We start from the raw sequence: 21954 nt of genomic DNA on the forward strand, positions 1-21954 counted from the left end.
TTGGAAAGGGAGAAGCAAATAATGAATCCTGTGATGCTTGATTAATATTCATGATATCAGTATGAATGCATGGAAATGATAATATAGATAATAATAGATCAATATAGAAACCAATATTCATATGTATATGTATATGTATATGTATGCATATACTTAGAATTATTTTCTATCTCTGTCTATTATGAGGGCTTAAAATCAATGTCACATGAGTAGCAGTAAGCACAAATAGCGACAAGGACTCCACAGAGAAATGGTTGACTCTATGCCTGGGACTTGGAACATCTTTTGATCTAGAAAGTAAGAAAGTACTCAAAGAGTGATGGGAATATATAAAAAAGACACAGAAGCTAGCTTAAAGGGGCCCCCTTACCAAAGCTGAAAACATTTGAGCATTAAAATTAGTAACGATAGTTCTTTTTTTTTTAAAGATTGGCACCTGAACTAACAACTGTTGCCAATCTCCTCTCTTTTTTTTTTTCTGCTTTTTTTCCCCAAGTGCCCCCAGTACATAGTTGTATATTTTAGTTGTGAGTCCTTCTAGTTGTGGCATGTGGGACGCCGCCTCAACATGACCTGACAAGTGGTGCCATGTCTGTGCCCAGGATCCGAACCAGCGAAACCCTGGGCTGCTGAAGCGGAGCGCATGAACTTAACCACTCGGTCACAGGGCCGGCCCCAGGGCTGGCCCCAAATGATAGTTCTGATGCCAACAAAAATGGAGTGAGCCCACTAAAGACTCTCTCTTTTACTGTATTCATGTAATAATTCTGGAAAAATTCAAAAGCAACTACCTGAGGACTCAGAAAATTAAACAAAAGCAGGCAGATTGGGAGGTAAATCAAAGCTTAGAAAAGTAACCATTATTTTCTTCCTCTTGCCCCAAGGGCAAGTACCCAGTCACAGAGCTGTATGGTGGTAGTACAGGAGGGGCTAAAACTCTTATAGAAACCCAGTCTTCCCAGCCAGAGTAACTGGCAAAAGGAGTCTCTGTGGTCTACCGAATGTAGTTGAAATATCTTTTTTTCCTACCTTTTTTGTCTTCTGGTTTTGTCCAGAGGGATTGCTCTAGTCAGACAACTGTGCTTTGGTTGACCAATGGACCTGAAAAATGGGCCTCTGTAGACCAGAGAGTACGGAAGGGAATCCCACGGATGAGAAAGCAGGTTAAAGATTTTCCTGATTCTATGTATGAACCTGCACAAGTGCCAGTCTCAACTCTGACCTCTACCTAAACAGGAAAGGCCCCAAGAAGCATAGAAAAGCTTTAGAGATAGAACTGATTTAAACAATCATCCCAGTCTCAGACCATGCCCTGAGGGGCACGTGCGTGGAACAGACCCAAAGCATCATAAACAAAGCTTATGAAAACAAAAAAGATATTAAACCTATGGCCCATAGAGGCAAGACTGAATGTTAAGTCTGAAACTAATCGGATTGATGGCCTACTAAAACAAACAAGTAAAGAAAATCAGCATTCTTGAGAGGATTTTAACAGGACCTAGAATCTACAAAACATAATATTCAAAGTGTCCAGGATACAATCTAAAATTACTTGACGTAAAAAAAAAATCCAGGAAATATGAAAAATTCTTCAAGGAAATGACCATCAACAGATGCAAACCCCCAAATTACCAAGATGTTGGAACTATCAGACAAAGCCTTTGAAGCAGCTGCTGTGACAATACTCCATGTAGTAATGAATGGAAATATGGAAGTTCTCAATGGAGAAGAAGAAACTACAAAAAAGAAGAAAATGTAAAATATTGACTATTTTATGACAGGAAAATACAATATCTGAAATTTTTTTAAATCAAAGGATGGTCTCAATAACAGAATAGGGATGACAGAGGAAAGAGTCAGTGAAGTTGAGGATGGATCGATAGAAATCATCCAAACTAAAGAATAGAAAAATTGAAGAAAAATGAACAAAGCTTCAAAAATTTGTGGGACTGTATTATATTGTAGAATATTTGTGTCACTGGAGTCTCAAAAGGAGAGGCGTAAAAGATGGGTGCAGAAAAAAAAAACAAATTAAAACAAAAAAAATGGCCAATTATTTCCTAAATTTGATGATATAAATTTAGAACTTCAAGAAGTTCATCAAACCTTAAACAGGATAAACTCAAAAAAAACTGAACACATCATAATCAAATTGCTAAACACTGTCAATAAAACGGAATGAACTATTGATAACACACAAATGGTGGACAAACCCTAAAATAATTAAACTAAGTGAAAAGAGCTAGGCGGAATGAGTCTGTATTGCATGAGTCCATTTATATGAAATTCCAGAAAGTGGAAACCAATCTACAGTGGCAGAAAGAAGATCAGTTGCTGGAGACCATTGGGAGTGGGGTGGGCAGATGAAAATGGATATTAAATGGCATGAGGAAAATAAGGTGCATAACATGTATCTTCATTATCTTGATAGTAGTTATTATTTCACAAGTGTGTATATGTCAAAACATATCAAATTGTACATTTAAATATATACAGTTTATTATTTGTCAATTATACCTCAACAAAGCTGTTAATAAAGCTATTAAAATTGTAAGACACAACTAAAGTAGTGCTTAGAGGAATATTTGTGGCATTAATTACTTATTTTAGAAAACAAGAATGGTCTCAAACCAATAATCTAAACCTGCAGTTTAAGAAACTAGGAAATGAAGAGCAAATTAAACCTAATGCAAGCAGAAAGAAGGAAATAATAAAGTTCAGGGTAAAAATCAGTGAGATCAAAAATTGGAAAGTAATAGAGAAAAACCAGTGAAACCCAAAGCTTGTTCTTTTACAAGAATAATGAAAATGATAAATCTCTAGCCAGACTGATCAAGAAAAAAAGAAAACTCAAATTACCACTACAGAATTTACAGACATTAAAACACGGAATATTATGAAAATCTTTATGTTTATGAATTCAACAATTTATATGAAATAGATTAATTCTCTTAGAGACATACACTAGCAAAGTTCACTTATAAAAAAAAATGATTAACCTGAATAGCCCTGCTTAAAAAACTGCCAAAAATATCTCCAAACTCAGATGGCTTTACTGGTAAATTCTATCAAACATTTCAGGAAGAAAAAAATAAGAATTCTACACGATCTATCCCAGAGAATAAAAATAAAAAGAATACATCCCATATCATGTTATGAATCCAGGATTACTCTGATAATAAAACTAGTCATTAAAAGAAAAAGAGATTAGTATGCTTCATTAACATACATGCAAAAATCCTCAAGAAAATATTAAGAAATTGAATCCAGCAATATTTAAAAAGGATAAAACATTCTAACACAGCTGGTCTAACATTCAAAAATAAATTAAAGTGATTCCCCATATCAACAGATTAAAGAGAATAAAAACCATATGATCATCTCAATTATGGATTAGTGGATACAGAAAAGACATTTTGGAAAAATCAGCATCCATTCAAAATAAAACTCTCAAAAAACTAAGAATAGGAGGGAAATTCCTCAACCTGATAAGGGAATTTACAAATGTTCTTAAGCTAACATCCTACTTAATGCTGAAAGACTGAATGATTTCACATAAAGAACAGGAATAAGATCAGGATGTTCACTCTCATCACTCCTCTTTAACATTATTCTACAAGCTCTGACCAGTGCAACAAGGTAAGAAAAATTAGCATATCTCTTACATATGGGAAAGAAAGAAACAAAACTATTTCTATTCAAAGTTGCCATGATTGTCTACATAGAAAATGCTAAGGGATCTATAAAAGAGCTCCTAGAAATAATATGGTGGGCTCCTTCTAAAATGGCGCCCAATGATCCTGCCTCTTGGTGTTTACTCTCTTGTATAATCCTCTTCCCTTTTGTGTGGGCTGGACCTAGTGATTTTCTTCTAAAGAAGAGAGTGCAGAAGAAGTGATTGGATGCAACTTCTGAGATTAGATTATAAACAACTGTAATTTCTGACTTGCTTACACTTTCTCTCTTGCTGACACTCTCTCTTGCCTGTTTGCTGACTTGCTTTGATGAAGCAAGCTGCCACGTTGTAAGTTTTCCTATAGAGAGGCCCACATGGCTAGGAACTGAAGGAAGCCTCCACCAACATCCAATGAGGAACTGTGTCTTTCAATCCAAAACCTATGAATTATATTAAGTGCATGAGTGATCATAGAAGTGTATCTTTCCCCAGGCAAGCCTTGGTTGGCTGCAACCAGGCTGACACCTTGATTGCAGCCTGTGAGACAAGCTAAAGGAAAGGATGTGATGTGACCACATTCCTGATCCACAGAAACTGTGAGATAATATATGGTCTTTTAAGCCACTAATTTTGGGGGTAATTTGTTATGCATCAACAGATAACTAAGACAACTAATGAGTTTAGCAAGCTCTTAGAAAGCAAGGTCCCTGTACACAAATAAATTGTACTTATATATGCTAGTAATGGAAATTGGGAGTCAAATTAAAAAGAGTACCATGCCTAATAGCATCAACAAACATGAAAATCTTAGGTGTAAATCTAACAAAATATATGTAAGAATTGTAGGCTGAAAACTTCAAAACACTGATGAAATAAATTAAAGAATATCCCAATAAATGGAAAGATATACACTGTTTACAGATTAGAAGAATCAGTATTTTTAAGATGTCAATTCTCTCTCAAATAATCTGTAGATTCAACACAGTTCCAAATGAAATCCCAGCAGATTATTTTTTGTAGAAATCAACACACTGATTCTAAAACTTATGTGGAAAGGAAAAGGAGCTAGAATAGCCAAAACAATTTTGAAAAAGAACAAAATTAGAGGACCCAGAGTACTTGATTTTAGGACTTACTGTCAAGTTACAGTAATCAAGACAGAATGGTATTGTTGGGAGGATGAATGCATATATCAATGGATCAAATAGAGGATCCAAAAATAGGCAAATACTATCAATTAATTTTTGACAAAGTTTCGAAAGCATTTCAAAGGAGAAAATAGTCTTTTCAATAAATGTTGTTAGAAATATTGGACACCCGCATGCAAAAAGAGAGCCTCAATCCATGTTTCACACCTTATACGGGAATTAACTCAAAATGGGATATAGAACTAAATGTGAAATGTAAAACTATAAAACTTCTAGAAGAAAACATAGGAGTAAATCTTTATGAGATTAGGTTAGGCCAAGAGTTCTTAGCTATGACAACAAAAGCTGTGACTCATAAAAGAATGGATAAATTAAATTTCATCAAAATTTAAAACTTTTACTCTTTGAACAGCAGTTTAGAGTGAATTAAAAGGGAAGCCACAGGTTGGTAGAGAATATTAAACAATAGCATGTCTTGTAAAGGATTTGTATCCAGAATAAAGAACTCGTAAAACTCAAAAATAAGAAAAATAAACAGCTAATAATAAATTAGCAAGTGATCTGAACAGACACTTCACCAAAGAGGATATGTAGATGTCAAATAAAGATAAAAAATAAGATGTCAAAAAAAGCATCTGTAGTAATTAAACAACACAGTAACAGATCATGTATCTTTTAGGAAAAAAAATTAAAATGATTACCAGCTTTAAATATATTTTCTTAATAAATTGAGTGCAACCTCAAATTCACCATTATTAGTACATGATGTTTCATTTTACATATATGTTTTCACTCATAGAGCTATTGTTTACAGAGTAAAGCTGGATTACAAATTTGGTCCATTCAATCCCAAAATAGCTAACAGACTTTAAGTTTGAAGTTAAGTGAACATGAAGTCTTGAAATTTTAAAAATTCGTATTAGTTTAGGAGGCCAGATCATACCCTCTTTCCTTATGGCACCTTGGCATTTTATTTTTCTGAGTTTATGTAGCTATGTGTAAGTACAACTACTTCAAGAAATGGCAGAATTAAATGGCAACTTCAGAAGCAGTGAAATATGAGTTATCATTGTACGGCATCCCTGCTCTTCAGTCCCCAATGAACTCTCGAACAAAATGAACGAATTTGCCTCTCCTAAATCCCACTTGAAAACAGTGAATCTGTAACATTTACCCTGTCTTATTCAAATAACATCTTTTCTGACGTTCTTTTTTCATCCTGTTATCCTGTCATTGCATGCATATTTAAGATGTCATATTTAATCTGTTCTATTTTATCTTATTTTAAAGAAATTAGAATATACATCCAAGATCTGTGTAGATAATTTAATTATATAAAGATGTGTTGTTCAGCTTGACAATACTGTCTAGAAGCAAGTCTTTATGAAAGTTGCAGAGCATGTAATTAATTGTATGTAGCTTTGCAGGAAGCTACAATAACCATAGCTAACATGTGTTGAGTATTTTCTATGTGTTAGGCACTGCTTTAAATGCTTTACATGTACTAAATCATTTAATTCTTACAAACCGTACAAGTTAGATTATGTTTTCCCCCCAATTTACATATGATAGAACGGAGGAATGAGGCTATTATGTAACTAAGAGAAGGCACATAGTGAGGATATTGTAGAGTAGGATTTAAACTGAGTCTGTCTTGCTTTAGAGTCTATTCTCAAACACTATGACAGGTAACAGAGAGGATATAGCCCCCTTTGTCAAAGAGGCAAGAGTAAAAGGGACAAATCCAGGTAAATACCTTCATAGGAAAACAGCAGACTCATAATAAAAGCACCAATATGTCCAGTTTCAGTCATACAGCAAGACGTATACATATTGCATTGAGAGGTAAAGAGACTGAAGATGTGTGAAACGATTGGACAATCTAGAGCTGGGTGAAGATAGTTCAGGAAAACTTCACAGAGATGGTGAGACCAGCCAAATTTTGAGGAACAAATAGGGTTTCATTGGAGTTTTAGTATATTAATATGCCAGGGCCTTAACAGTTGTGGTAATTTTAAATTCTCACAAAAATCTAATTTTATAGATGTGGAAACTGAGAATCATTGATTCAACAGACATTTATTGAGAACCTACTGTGTGCCAAGCACTCTTCTCAGTTCTATGGCTAGTGGACAAAACCATAACGAATTTCTCTCTAGGAGAAGGTTCAGGAGCCTGACTACGCTTTGGTCTCACAAAGACTCTCTGTCACTTCATGCAACTTACATATTCCTCACTTAGGCTTTGACTTCCCCGAGGTCACATGACTAGACTAGTAAATAGCAGAGTCAAGATTTGAACCTAGATGTAGTGCTGTAGCTGATTCTAATACCCATTTCATTTTTCACTATGTCACATGGATGCTCACAGACTACTTTAAAAAGTCAGGACCGTTTTGTTTTGGGGGGTTATGTAAGCTAAATTAGAGGAAAATTAGAAGTCAAATTGTTCCCAAGAATGTCAAGAAGATTGGCCTGCTGGTTTTTAAAAATGCTTCATGGTATTGGCAGGAATTAAGACAGTTCTGTGAATTAGTTCAGTGCCTGAAACGTTCATTTCACATCTGAGGCCTTTGGTTCTCACGGAGGGATTTAGTTCAAACTATGCATCAAAGTGATTATTCTTGCTCCCAAAAATATGTAAAGCTTTTTGCACTTGTGAACTTCTACGATGTCTTCAAGTCTCTAGTTTAAAAACATTGTTATTGCTATAAATGTCTTCCTCCTTTGAAATTCCTGCTCACTCCAAACTTCTGGGAAGATCTGCTATGGTAACAGGTAGGATTTTGTCCTTAAAATGTGGATATAAAAAGATATGTAATTAATAGAGTGTAAATAATTAAAGTGCGTGTACATACTCAGAGGTTCAGCCATCCACATTCCCAACTTTCTATTTCTCTCCAACTATTTTTTTCATCCCATTCTCACTTGGGCTCTACTTTCATTAAAAAACAAAACGACTTGCAGAGAGACTCAGAGCATTAAACTTCAGAGGTGTCAAATGGAGACCTGGGAATGGGTATGTAACAGAATTTTCAAATTTCTATTGCAAGTGAGCATGCACTATTAAATTTGATAAAGTTCAGTCACTTTTTAATATAATGATACAGAAGCTCTCAGACTTTAGATATTTAAGCCAGGAATAATTTAGAATGAAATAAAGCATTTAAATCAGAACTTTTCAGATTTAGTATTTTAAACAGTACGTGGTTATTTTAGTAGAGCTATAAGAAATAATGAGAAAAAATATTCAAATGTATTTGAAAGTTCATTATGTAGCTTGTGAAAGTCGCAATATCTCTTGTGCATTAAGCTGCAGTTTTACTTAGAGGATTATTTTTTTTCTTTCCATTATTAAGCTACATCCAGGTCCCCTCCCAAGCCACCTAGCAATATTCTCTAGGTACCCTTTAACTCTCTCAAAAGAGAATCATGCTCTCTGGTCCACTGCACCAGAATTTTAAGGTTTATGGTACAGAACTGACTGACTAATACAATATGCCTAAGAACAACATAAACATGCAGCAGTAGACAAATATGAGTTAAGCTCTATTTCTCCATACAGATTGGCAAAATGCCTGAGGGGAATTATTTGTGTTTAAATAGATAAGACTCACGTCACAAGCACTCACACCCTATCTCTCACCCAACAGACTACAACCACAGGAGTCCCCATCCTGTTACCTGCCTAGTGCCTCCTCCTTTTGACACTGGCAGTTGATTTGCTAGACTTCTTCACCCACAGCCAACTCTAGCATCCCAAGAAATCATTTCAAATAATTCTAAGTTTCATAGTAGCAATAAGATATTCTAGGCTCATCTTTAAAAAAAACAGTTGTATTATTATGTAATATTTAATAGCATAATAATTTGTAAAATACATGGTTCAGGGATAAGATGGAGTAGTTCACTTTTCCCTGCTACTTTCCTCTCAATACAACTAAATACCCTGTAAAGAATTTGACAGACAATCATCAAAGGACTCTGAAAGCACAACGAAGAAGGCGCACTGGCTAGGAAACTCAGTACTTGAAGAATGACACTGCAGTGACTTCTCTAGGGTTTCTTTTTATCTCCCATATGTCCTAGTCTGGATACTGGAGAGGTCTGCAACTCAGGATCTTCAACAGACATGGACAAAAAACCAAACAAACAAACCAAAGAAGGGACTTAGCAAGGAGACCCACACCCAGTGACAGGGAAAGCTCATCTGCCCATGGCAGTGGAAACTGTGTGCGAGGCTGAAGCTTTCCTCCTAAGATTAGGAAGGAGGAAAGAATGTCTGCTCTCAGCACTGTTACACAACGTACTACTGAAAGGTTTAGCCACTACTATAAGAAAAAGAAAGGCATATAGATTGGAAAGGAAGCAGTAAAACTGTTCCTATTTGCAGATGTCATGACTGTCTATGCAGAAAATCCCAAAGAATTTACAAATAAAACTCCTAGAACTAATAAATGAGTTCAGCAAGGTTGAAGGATACAAGATCAACACACAGAAATCAATCACATTTTTAGACCAGCAACGGTCATGTGGAAACTGAAATTAAAATTCAATATCACTTACAATTGTCCAAAAGAAAATAAAACACTCAGGTCTAAATGTAATAAAATATGTACTGAATTTGTACACCTAACCTTACAAAGTGCTGGTGAAAGAAATCGAAGACCTATATAAAGCAGGAGACATACCCTGTTCATAGATAGGAAGACTCAGCATAGTAAATATGTCAATTGTTCCTGTATTAGTTTGCTAGGGCTGCCATAACGAGGTACCACAGACCAGGGGGCTAAAACAACAGACATTTATTTTCTCATAGTTATGGAGGATAGAAGTCAGAGATCAAGGTGTCAGCAGGGTAGATTTCTTCTGAGGCCTTTGTCCTTGGCTTACAGATGGTCACCTTCTAACTGTGTCCTCACCCAGTCTTTCCTTGTACTGTCTGTGTTGAAATTTCTCTTCTTAAGGACACTAGTCATTGAATTAGGGTCCACTCTAATGACCTCATTGTAACTTAATTACCTTTTTAAAGACCACATCTCCAAATGGTCACATTCTGAGGTACTGGGGACTTCAACATATAAATTTAGGGGCTCACAATTCAGCCTAACACACTTCTCTAATTGATCTACAGATTTAGTGCAATTCCTATCAAAATCTCAGTAAGAAATTTTTTAGATATAGACAAGCTTATTCTAAAATTTATATTAAAAGGCACAGGCAGGTCCTAAAGTAGTTAAAACTATCTTTTAAAAGAGAAATAAAGTGGAAAGAATCACCTTACTTCATATCAAGTTTTGCTACAGAGCAGCAGTAATCAAGACAATATTGTATTGGCAGAGGAATGGATACATAGACCAAGAGAACAGAGTAGGGAACCCAGAAATAGACCACGTAAATATGCCAAATTAATTTTTGACAAAGGTGCAAAAGAAATTTAATGGAAGAACAAATGGTGCCAAATAAATTGGTCATCCATGGGCACAAAAATGAACCTTGATCTAAACTTCACACCTTATTAAAAAATTAACTCAAAATGAATCACATACTTAAATGTAAAACTGTAAAACTTTTAGAAAAAAGATAATCTTCTGGATCTAAAGCTAGGCAGAGTTCTTCAGTCTGACAGCAAAAGCAGAATCCATAAAAGAAAAATGTATAAATTGGATTTGATCAAACTTAAAAACTTTGGTTCTGCAAAAGACCCCTTTAAGAGAATGAAAAGAGAAACTACAGAGTAGGGGAAATATTTGTAAACTATATATCCAACAAAGGAATCATTGTGTGATAGTTTATTATGGCTACTGTAAGAAATTACCACAAACTTGGTGGCTTAAGATAATAGAAATTTATTCTCTCACAGTTCTAGAGACCAGAAGTCAGAAATCTGTATCACTAGGCTGAAATCTAGGTGTCTGCAAGGTCGTAATACCTCCGGACTATAGGGGAATATCCATCCATTCTTTGCCTTTTCCAGCTTCTGGTGGCTGCTGGCATTCCTTGGCTTGTGGCTACATCACTCCAATCTCTGCTCCGTGGTCACATTGCCTTCTACATGAAACATCCCTCTGCTTCCCTTTTATAAGGATACAAGTGATTGCGTTTAGAGCCCACCCAGATAATTCAGAACCATCCCTCCATCTCAAGATCCTCAATTTAATTACATCTGCAATGACCCCTTTTTACTGCCATATAAGATAGCATTCGCAGGCTCCAGGGCTTGGACATGGATATCTTTTGGGAAGTCATTTTTCACACTAGTACAACTAGTATCTAGAATATATAAAGAACTCTCAAATCTCAACAACAACAAAAAATAATAATCCCCTTAAATAATGGGAAAAGACATGAAGAGTCTTTTCACCATAATGACTATACCGATGGCAAATAAGCACATGAAAAGATGTTCGACATCATTAGACATCAGGGAAATGAAAGTTAAAACCACAGTGAGATATTACTACATACCTATAAGAATGACTAAAATTTTAAAAAATGACAAAAGTAAATGCTACTAAGGATTCAGAGAAACTGAATTGCTCATACATTGCTGGTGGGAATATAAAATGGTACAGACACTTTGGAAAACAGTTTGGCGGTTTCTTGAAAATCTAAACAGACAACTACGTATCCTATCCAGCAGTTGCACTCCTGGGCATTTATCTGAGAGAAATGTGTATTTATGTTTACACAAAAACCTGCACACTGATGTTTATGACAACTTTATTCATAATAGCCCCAAGCTGGAAACTATGTTCAGTGAGTGAATGGCCAAAAAACTATGGTACATCCTTACCATGGAATACCACTCAGCAATAAAAACAAATGACTGAATCACACAACAAGCTAGATGCTTCTCTAGAAAATTATTCGGAGTGAAAAAATGCCAATCCCAAAGATCGCATGCTGTATGCTTGCATTTATGTAGTATGCTTTACACAGCAAAACTGTAGAACTAGAGAACAGATTAATGGTTTCCAGGGTTTAATGATGGGGGTGCAGGGGAAGCAAGTAGTTGAGGTTGTAAAAAGGGAAATAGGAGGAGTCATGCAATGATGGAAATGCTCTGTATCAACTATGCCAATGTCAACATCCTGGTTGTGATATTTACTATAGTTTTGCAAAACGTTACCATTGGGGAAAATGGGGTAAAGGGCGCTCGTGATCTCTCTGCATTATTTGTTACCACTAACTGCATGTGAATCTACAATAATCTCAAAATAAAAAGTTTAACTTAAAAATATATATGTAAGTCATATATAAGTTTTAAAGTATTGTAGAATCATTCCATTCTCAGACCTGGAACTCCTCATCTCTCAGGGGAACTTGATCTCTCTAGTGAGGAGTAACATATATAAAAATAAAAGCATATAATAATACATGTATAATATTTAAGATATAAAATACAAATGTAGACAGTAGAAAGTTGATATATATAAAATTGCTACTATTTTAGAAATTACATACTTCAGTGAGGACGGCAACTACTCCTAAGGTCATAAAAACTCAAAAGCAATTGGACTAAGTTATCCTTGGCATCATTCTATTATAGATTAACACAGGTTTCAATTAAGTCATGAATTGAAAACCCTATTTTCTCTAAATAATATTGCACAGGTTGTTAAAGTCCTACAACACCACTAGCCCCAAATCTATATTTTAATCACATCTCAGATATTTTCAGTACAATTTTGATTTATTCTGGCCACCCTTTTAGCCATAGCTTCATAATCGTCAAAAACATAACAAAACAAAACAAAAACCAGGAGAATCTCAAAATGTATAGGATCAAGTCTTTACCTTTCCTTTATAAATACTCCCACAGCTGCACGAGTACCCAAATTGTTCAGGTGGATAAGACACTGTGTGCCTACAAACTCAACTTGACATTCCATGGTGATGACACTCAAAAAAGCCACCTAATAAAAAGTAAACTCTCTCAATATTCATATTCACCAGCCAAAATTTCTCTTTCTTCACCTACTTAGAATCACCATTATGTTAATATCAAATAGTCAAAATGTGTCTAGTTAGAAATTTGCTAACAGGATTATATTATATTCTACAATTTCAATTTACAAACATAATTTTATTATTTATCAGAAAACAATACCCAGACTAAATATTTCTATCAACATGTAGTAAAAAACAAATTTCCCTTGCTCTCCCTATTTCCTGCCAGCCTGACAAAATTCCTACAAGTGGGTCGATATGTGTTCCTATAGTTGCAATTTTAGGAGGAATAAAACCTAGAAAACACATACGCACACATACAAGAATAATAAACATTTGCCTAACCAGGTATTATATGATGCTATGCCTTTTTCCTGCAAATGGATTTGCTACACAAAGTCTTAATAATGATCAAACTCATATATAGTGAAATTATAACAATTTATTGAAATCAGTATACAGAATTGAATATTATCTAATTTATTCAGTTCAATTGTAAAGATATTAGGATATCTCAGTTTATTTCATTTTTTAAAAATTGCTTTTCAATAACTTCAGCAGGAAACGAAAGGTAACAATGATAATGAATGTCTAACTTAAAGGTGTTTAGTCATCAAATTGCCTTTAAGTCCCTATTAGGTCATTCCAAAATGGATGGTTTTTCTGAGATTTCAAGGTCATAAAGCTTTCTCCATCATATACAGCCACCCTGAAACAAACATAAAAAACACTGAATTACCACGAGAACAAATTAATGCTCAGTCAACAAGTAAAGACACATAGGTAACTATTACATTCAGACACGAATATTTGGACTTATTCACTCATATTAAACATTCCACAAAAGTGTGCGAAATATTTATTGAACCGTCTATTTGAACTATCTATCTCTCCTCTTCTCTTTTGCCTGACATGGATGCTTTGACCTCAGATGTGTAGAACTATAATAAAGAACCAAGAAGAATAATTTTTCCATTCACATAATAGTGACAATTTCCCCCCATGTTCTTACACAACAAAAAGAATTTCTTCTCACATAATTATAGTCTCCATTTTTCAATAGGAGGAATTAAAAATATTCACGCTCAGATTTACAGATATTTACCATTTCCAACTTTGAAGAAATCAGTTCCCAACTTCCTAGTGCCTATAATTCAAGTTAAATTTCCCCTTGTTCTGTACTTCTAGGGCTTAACCAGTTGTATGCCAAGCCTTTCAGATCAGCTGTCTTGATTCCTATCCTTTTCTGCCTTTGAAAAATAATTTTCTATTTCAGCCATCCCTCTTTTCAGCAGCTTCCATCTGATAGGTCTGCTAGGCTACTATTGTGCATATATTTGCATATTGGTGTGCTCAGAGTAGAGGTCAGGCTGCCTGGTTTGCTAGGTCTTCATTTATTCCTTTTAATTTGGTGATCTTCCTGCTCTTAAGACATTTTAATGTTTACACTCAATATACTCCAAATTTATTTTAAATTAAAACATATATATGTATGTGCATATTAAGATTATATGTTTAAAATTTAACTGATTAACATATAAAGTGAAACCTTAAAAATATCAAGTGAAGAAAATTTGGTTTCCAAACTCGATCTAACTATAGATCTTGCATGTTTAAAGTAATTTTTGTTTTGGTTTTCTTTACTAAATTTCCAAATACCTAAGTCATGTTTGACTTTTCACTGGGCTCACCAGACTAATGATCCCTAATTTATCAATCTCAACTCCTTGGGTTGTTGCTGGACTTTTAGTTCTTTATACAAACTCATTGCTATAGTGAAATAGAGCCATGCTGTCTGGCACTTTCTTGCTCTAGGGTCTGATGCCTCTCTCTCACACGTCATGGAGTAACAAGTTCCTAGTACGTTTTACTGAACCTTGGAAATCACCACCTTTTTTCCCACCTATGGCTCTTCTCAACCCATCCCATTACCATTTACTCAGATTCAGTGGGAATCAATTCAACATCATTCATTCATCAGTTTTGACCACTTACTACACATTAGGTGAGATGCTAGACACTGGGACACAGCAGGAAAAGAAAAGAGACATAACTTCATGGAATTTATAATCTAGTTGCTAGATAGAAGCAGAGCAGTGGCAAAGCCCATCTGCATTTCAGAAACGGACATTCATAACGCACAGATACTTTGGAGTAAGGAGGAAGGGGGAATGAATGACTGGGAAAAATACCCTTCCTGGTAATAAGCAAAAGCAGTAGGCAAAAAGAGAAAAAAATAGCTATTTAAACTACATATTTGCCAATTTATGTGGCTTTGCAGGATTAAATGGCAATTCATTATTGTTATCATTATTATCATTATAAATTTTTATATGGTTTTATAATGGACGTCCCCCGAAAGAAAAGTATTCCAGTCAAGTTTTTATAGCTGTTTTCTTTGGTAATTTCCTCCTACCAGTATTTGGGGATACCAGATGAAAGCGATTTCTCCTTCAAAGCCATTGGATTAATTTATGCAAGTATAGGGAGTCCATTCTTGAACTTCTGATGCTCTATCCAGACATATCACATAATATCTGCCATTGAGCACTCATGATGCTTTCACATACATTATTCAGTTTACCACAATGGAATATACCAGCCCAAGCCCTGTTTCTGATAGCTATGATTTCTTTTCAGACAACATTGTATTTATAATTCATTTGCAAGTCCTCAACCAAACTAGGCATCCAGGGGATTTGGGGGAGAGAGATTTCATCACTGGCATGTAGTCCATGCAGTCAAACATCTGTGTACAAAAGTAGATTCTAGATTATTTGTTAAGGAAATGCATTATCTATTTTAATAGCCTTTATTTTTATTTAGAGGAAATACTGTCAGAAATTGAAAATGACACAATTTATATACAACCATTTTAATGAGCTAAAGCGAGTAAATATCTATGTAATTATTTTTAAGATTTTTTAAATTTCTTATAATATTATGCTTATGTTTCTAAAGTAGGACTAGTTGTAATAATTACCTAAATATTCAATTTGGATCCTTTGAGAAGGTAAGTGTATTGGGTTTGGTCCTCCATTCACTTGCGTCAAGAAGTCTGTCCATCAGAAGTAGGTCTGGGAGCTAAAATTCCTGTGGAAGTCATAAAAGGGTTAGTTGTTACAGGCGCTGGACTACAATCACAGCATTTCATCTTCACATTCATAAGAAATGTCATTAGTTGAGAACATACTATTTCCCATGTATTCTGCAAAGAATTTTGCGTATATTAACACATTTAATCCTCACAAAGTAATCTCTATGATTTTTTTTCATATTTTAAAGACAAAGAAACTAATGTTTAGGGAAATTAAGTAATGTGTCTAAGGCTTCAGGACTTGTCAGTGACATAACTGATCATTACACACAGGCCTAACAAACACCAAAGCCGCCTTTTTTTTTTCCTTCTTCTCCCCAAAGCCACCCAGTACATAGTTGTGTATTCCAGTTGTGGGTCCTTCTAGTTGTGGCATGTGGGACGCCGTTTCAGCATGGCCTGATGAGCGGTGCCATGTCTGCGCCCGGGATCCGAACTGGTGAAACCCCTGGGCCGCCAAAGCAGAGCGCGCAAACTTAACCACTCGGCCACTGGGCCGGCCCCAAAGCCCTCATTCTTAATCATTGTTTCATGTTACATTTCACTTAGAACATTCCTCTCAAGAATAACTATACTAAAAACAGTGAGCTGCTAAATTAGCCACCTATCCTCCTACCAAACAAAAATATATATATACAAAAAGAGAGAGAGAGAGATGATAGTGAATGCTCTTCGGAATTTAGTTATTCCATTAAAATGGAATATACGCTTATAAGCTAAATCTTCCTCCATTTTATAATTTTATCTTCACGTCTTTTGAAGAATTCCTTAAACTCTAACTCCCTTTTGCTAGAGATTTATACCTTTTAGTAAAGGATAGATATTGTCCAACCCAAGCTTCAGAAATGCATCTGGGAAAGAGGGCTTGGGAATATATTTAGAAAATATAAATCCACCCTCATATTTTCCACTGTCATCCCTGGGGATTTTCAGGGATTCCATCAAAAGTCGTTCAATGTAGTCCAAGTTGTCCTAAATATTCTGGAAAAGCTATAGTTTACAGAAATAAAAATGTGACCAATACAATCTCTCTGATTTCTTTTAATTGGTTAACAAATAGCAGAAGACAATCTTCTCATATACATGAAATATCTCCAAAGTTTGTATACCTGGAGTTCATTCTTAAAATGAAACAATTTTCTTATTTGTCTAAAGGTAACACCACATTCTTAGGTAAATGCTATATTAAGCTCTAAGACATTGATACTCAGTGTTCACCTAAACCAAAGGTCACGAACTGACAGCCTTTTATCTGATTTCTGCCTGCAGGTGTGTTTTGTTTTCACCTGGCCAATGGTTTTAAACTTTGTAAACTGAATACCTTTTAAAAGTGTGTAGGTTCCGTCTTTGCTATGTTTTCTACCACTCCCCATTTTCTTACCCTTAGCTGTCTTGCTCACTGATATTACCTACCTTATCCCTAAAAGCATTTAAGTTTGTGACAGGTCTCACAGCTTGTGGGCACAAAAGATACAACCTTGATATTCATACCCTGAAGTCACTGGCTTCTTATTCCCATGTGTTTACAAAGTTACTCCAATCCTAGAAAAATACGCACCTACCCTCCAAGTACTTCTAGAAGTCCTCAGAAGTTGTCTCACATGTGATTGTGAGTAAATCAATTTGCATCATGCACTGCTACCACTATTCTGGGCTTTCATTGAGCATGTATGCATCCACCATTACCTGCCACCTTTCACTCTATCTGCTGGTCATCCATCATCTCCCATTGGGCATCCATCATCTGCCACTGGGCATCCATCATCATTCGCTGGGCATTTGCTGAGTACCACCATGTCTGTTGGGCATCCACAGTCTCCCACCAGCCATTGTGGTCTCTGCTGATGCTCTGCCATTTCACCACCAGTGCCTTCCATGAGAATGCTGCTTACCTGTCTTGGGTGCTGTCATCTGATGCTGCCAAACCTACAAACCCTCAAGACACCACATGGTGCTGCATTTGCTTTAGCCTTTTTTGTGCTTATATTCCTTGTAAAAACTGAGAGTATGTCCCTCCATAAGTGTGACACACTTTCTTATCTAAACATTGAAAAGCAATGCTTGGCCCTTCCTCCTTCACAAAATTCCTCTGTAAAACAGCTTTCTATTTCCTTTTTCTTTTTCACTTATTATTGTCTCCCCAGGGCTTACACATTCCATAGGGCTTTGAGAGTCTATTTACTGATGCCTTAATTCCTATTCTCAAGCATCTACACAAAAGCTTCCCTCTGAAAGGCTAAGTAGTGACCTTCTCTACTTAGAAGTCTTACGTAATTGTATATACCTAGCATTTATCCCTGTATCTGACGTTTTTTAATGAATAAATGAAGGCCTCCTTCCCTCTTACAAATCAATTCATGAGGTTAGATACTTGGAATTTCCTGGCCCCACACATCTAAACCTGTGAATTTTTACTTTTTGGTTCAAATGTTTTCTCTTAATATCTCCTATTCCTCTCTCAATACACATAATCATTTCACTGCAGGCTCCTTACCCTAAGGGAAAAATTTTTTTCCAAGTAAGTTTCAATTCTAAATGTAAAAAGGAAGGATGGTACAAAGTATATTTACCGAAAATTACAGTGACATATGTTAAAGAATACAGTCCAGAGGTGCTGGTTCTTGTTCTTATCCTTAGAGTCTGCTATTTCTAGTCATTCTTTGCACTTTGTCTCTGCTTAAAGTGCTTATCTCTGCTTAATTACTGCTTTAATTATCCAGTAAGTTCACAAAATAAATTCATAATGTAATTTTAGTTAACATTCTAGTTCTACTTGCAAAGGTCATTTCACTACAGGCAGATAGGCAGCACTATCTAAGCTAAGTAATAGCAACTAACATCTAACTGAATGCTTGCTGGGTGCCAGGCCCTGATGGTAGGGAAGGTGATTACAACAATAATTATAATAGCTAACTTTAATTGAGCCCTGTATGAGAGGGAAAACGTTTTCCTCTGTCCTCTTAGTTTCAGTGCTGAGATGCTGAAAATTAAATTGACAAAAGACAGATTAGCAAGAGAGTTTATTACTTATTCATATGGAGGCCTTGATAGAAAAGAAGCAAAGACCCAAAGAAGTGGTTAGACCCCAGGGCTTTATATACCATTTTAACAGAGAGTAATAAATTGTGGAGAATTGACAAGACAAAGGAAAAGGGATTTTGGTTTCTAGGGGTAGAAAATTGTGGGAAGGTAAATACATGGAAGAAAATAATGGAAGATAAGGGTTACTCATTTTATTTTTTATTGAGGTAACATTGGTTTATAATGTTCTATAAATTTCAGGTGTATACCATTATATTTCAGTTTCTGTGTAGACTATATCATGTTCACCACTCAAAGACTAATTACCATCCATCACCATACACATGTGCTGAGTCAGCCTTTCCCCACCTCTCTACCCCCTTCCCCTCTGGTAACCGCCAATTTGATCTCTATGTCTATGTGTTTGTTGTTGTTGTTATCTTCTATTTATGAGTGAGATCATACAGTATTTGACTTTCTCCATCTGACTTATTTCACTTAGCATAATACCCTCAAAGTCCACCCATGTTGTTGCAAATGGCAAGATTTCATCTTTTTTTATAGCTGAGTTGTATTCCATTGTGTATATATACCACATCTTCTTTATCCATTTGTTGATAAAGGTTATTTTTATAAGATTTTCTATACAGGCTCAGTCTTGTGTAGCCTTGGGGCTGTTAAGTGTGTCACTAATGTTTTAAGAATCATTCTCCTCTTCCTGATATGGGGGGAGACACATTCAGAAAGGGAAATTTATACCCTGCCTTTAGGCAGAAAGGGGGAGGGTAGAGAGTTTTTCCTGTATCTGCTGTTTTTCAATTGCCTTCAGCTCAAAATTATCCTTATGCCAAAGTGGCATATTGTGAGGTGGCATATTCTTATCCACTTCAGCACTTACTCTGTGTCTATTACTTCATTTAATCTTCACAACCAACATGTAGATAAAACTTTATATTTTCCCCACTTTAGAGGTGAGGAAAACTGAAGCACACAATTTTACCTGATTTAGGGCCATAAAAGGCTAATATCCATTCTCACTTAGATCACTGATATTAAGGGCCCCATTTCCCCAGCTAGCAGACTGGTATTTCTGCCACAGGTTCATAGAAATGTGGAACATGCTGTGTTCTTGAACACTTAAACCGAGCACTGTTTCTTGTTTCCTGTCTTGATATTACTCTAGAGACACAAAGGAGCATAACAACAAAATAATCTCTTGTGTATCCAAGAGTAATTTCCAAGCCCTACAATGACAACAATAGTTAACAGTTATTGTACACTTACTAGTGATACTGTCTCAGCTGATAGACACTCTTTTAGAATCATAGCTTTGCTCAAAGTAATTTCATTTCAGTGCATTTCAGACTATATTCACACCCTGTTAAGACAGAGTTTGTAGACCCAGGTTTCAATGCCTTTGTTGCCATGTGATTAGAGTATGGAATTAAGGAGAAGTGGTGGAGGGGCAGGATGTATCTTCAAATAGTTGAAGGATTTTCATGCTTGTATGGCTCCACAGGTGAAAGTAGGATAAATGGTAAAAAATACAGAAAGAAGCAGATTAGGGTTCCTTAAAATGATCTTTATTGATGAAAAACTCTGTCTTTGATGGAGGGGAACCATCCCATTACTGGAGGTTATACAAGGAATTTCTATTTTGAGTAGAACTTGAGCTAGATGTTTTCTAGGTTTTCTTCTATGTTTTAAGATTCTATAATTAAGTTTTGTACTGATGTCACTTTGAACAAGTTACTTGGAGTCTGAAATTATCATTATGGAGGTAGACGTATAGTGCCTTTGTGAATGACAGGGAGATGAAAAGAAGAATTACTATTTCATACAACAGGGTTACATTTCACATGTGCTTTTATGTGCCTATGATCTTTATAATCAATTTGCTTAGTCCCAGTAAGAGACCCTGGATGAAAAATAGACTCATTAATTGTATATTATTTTAACAACACAGAAGATGTTTCATCTCTTGTTGCCATCTAAGTGAACATAAAAGAAAATTTGCCTAGAAGGAATGGATCCTATATCCGCTGCCCTCACTCTTAAACATTATGAGATGAATAAGAATAGCCTACTTAGCCTTTACCTCAAAGGGCAGTAATTCATGCTTGAAAGCTGTCTTTCATATGCTAAATAGAATCTCTTACAACTATGAAACTTAATTGTTCTCATTTATCACTGTATAGCCCAAACATAGTGCTTGAACTGTGCAGTATCTGAGTGCCTGAACTGATTGTTAAAAGTTGATTTCTTCCTTTTCCTCCTTAGTCAAATGTCTATAGTCTGCAAGTGCTGAAATTTGTTTTGTGTTCCAAATGAAAGATATCAAAAATCTAAAATCTTTTCACACTAATTTTTCTGCATTTAAAATATAGCAAAGACAAGCTGCTCACCAATTGTTCACATAACATTAAGTCCCAAAAATACACTTCATGAATTTTTTTCCGTGACTTAATGCCGTTGTTTCTTTTTAAGTAAGAATATCAACAAGACAATCAGAGTTGAATGAGATTTTTTTCTCAGTGTAGAATTTCTCATTGAGAAATATTTAATAAAATAGGTAGAGGAGACAAAATTTTAATTTCCAGCCTATTTATCTCTACTTTTGTTCTTTAATTACTTTTTAAGAGGTATTTGAGGGTTTTTATGGAGGTGTGTATGACTACAAATTAGGCCAAGCCATTGTAGATTCTTTATTACCATTTTCCATGTAACTGTAGGATCACAGCATCTGTGGATTTTAACCCTATTCAGAACGAAGCAGGAAAGGAAGTATTCTGAATTAGCTCTTAGAGTCTTAGAGTATACATAAGATAACAGGGTCAGGCCAGCTTCTGGAGAGCAAAAGCTTTCCTTAGTCTAGATCAAGATTATTTTCAGAACTCAAAAGAATTTAAAAAACATATTTTCTCCTCAAAATTATGTAGAAAAAACCTTGAAAAAGATCTAAAACAAAAGGCCTTTGATATTTATTAAGCACTGATTCACTTTTCTGTTTTACTGTAACCTCATCTCATAAACTCTCAGCTTAATATGTCCTTCATATTT

The 21954-nt window shown here is 35.4% G+C and overlaps 1 protein-coding gene across 1 annotated transcript in view; it reads left to right on the forward strand.

The window, feature by feature from the left end:
• HTR2C (5-hydroxytryptamine receptor 2C) overlaps nt 1–21954 on the forward strand; it is a 304194-nt gene that overhangs the window by 155688 nt on the left and 126552 nt on the right. The window lies entirely within an intron of this gene.

Source organism: Equus asinus, chromosome X (genome assembly GCF_041296235.1).
Source record: "Equus asinus isolate D_3611 breed Donkey chromosome X, EquAss-T2T_v2, whole genome shotgun sequence".
Taxonomy (NCBI): Eukaryota; Metazoa; Chordata; class Mammalia; order Perissodactyla; family Equidae; genus Equus; species Equus asinus.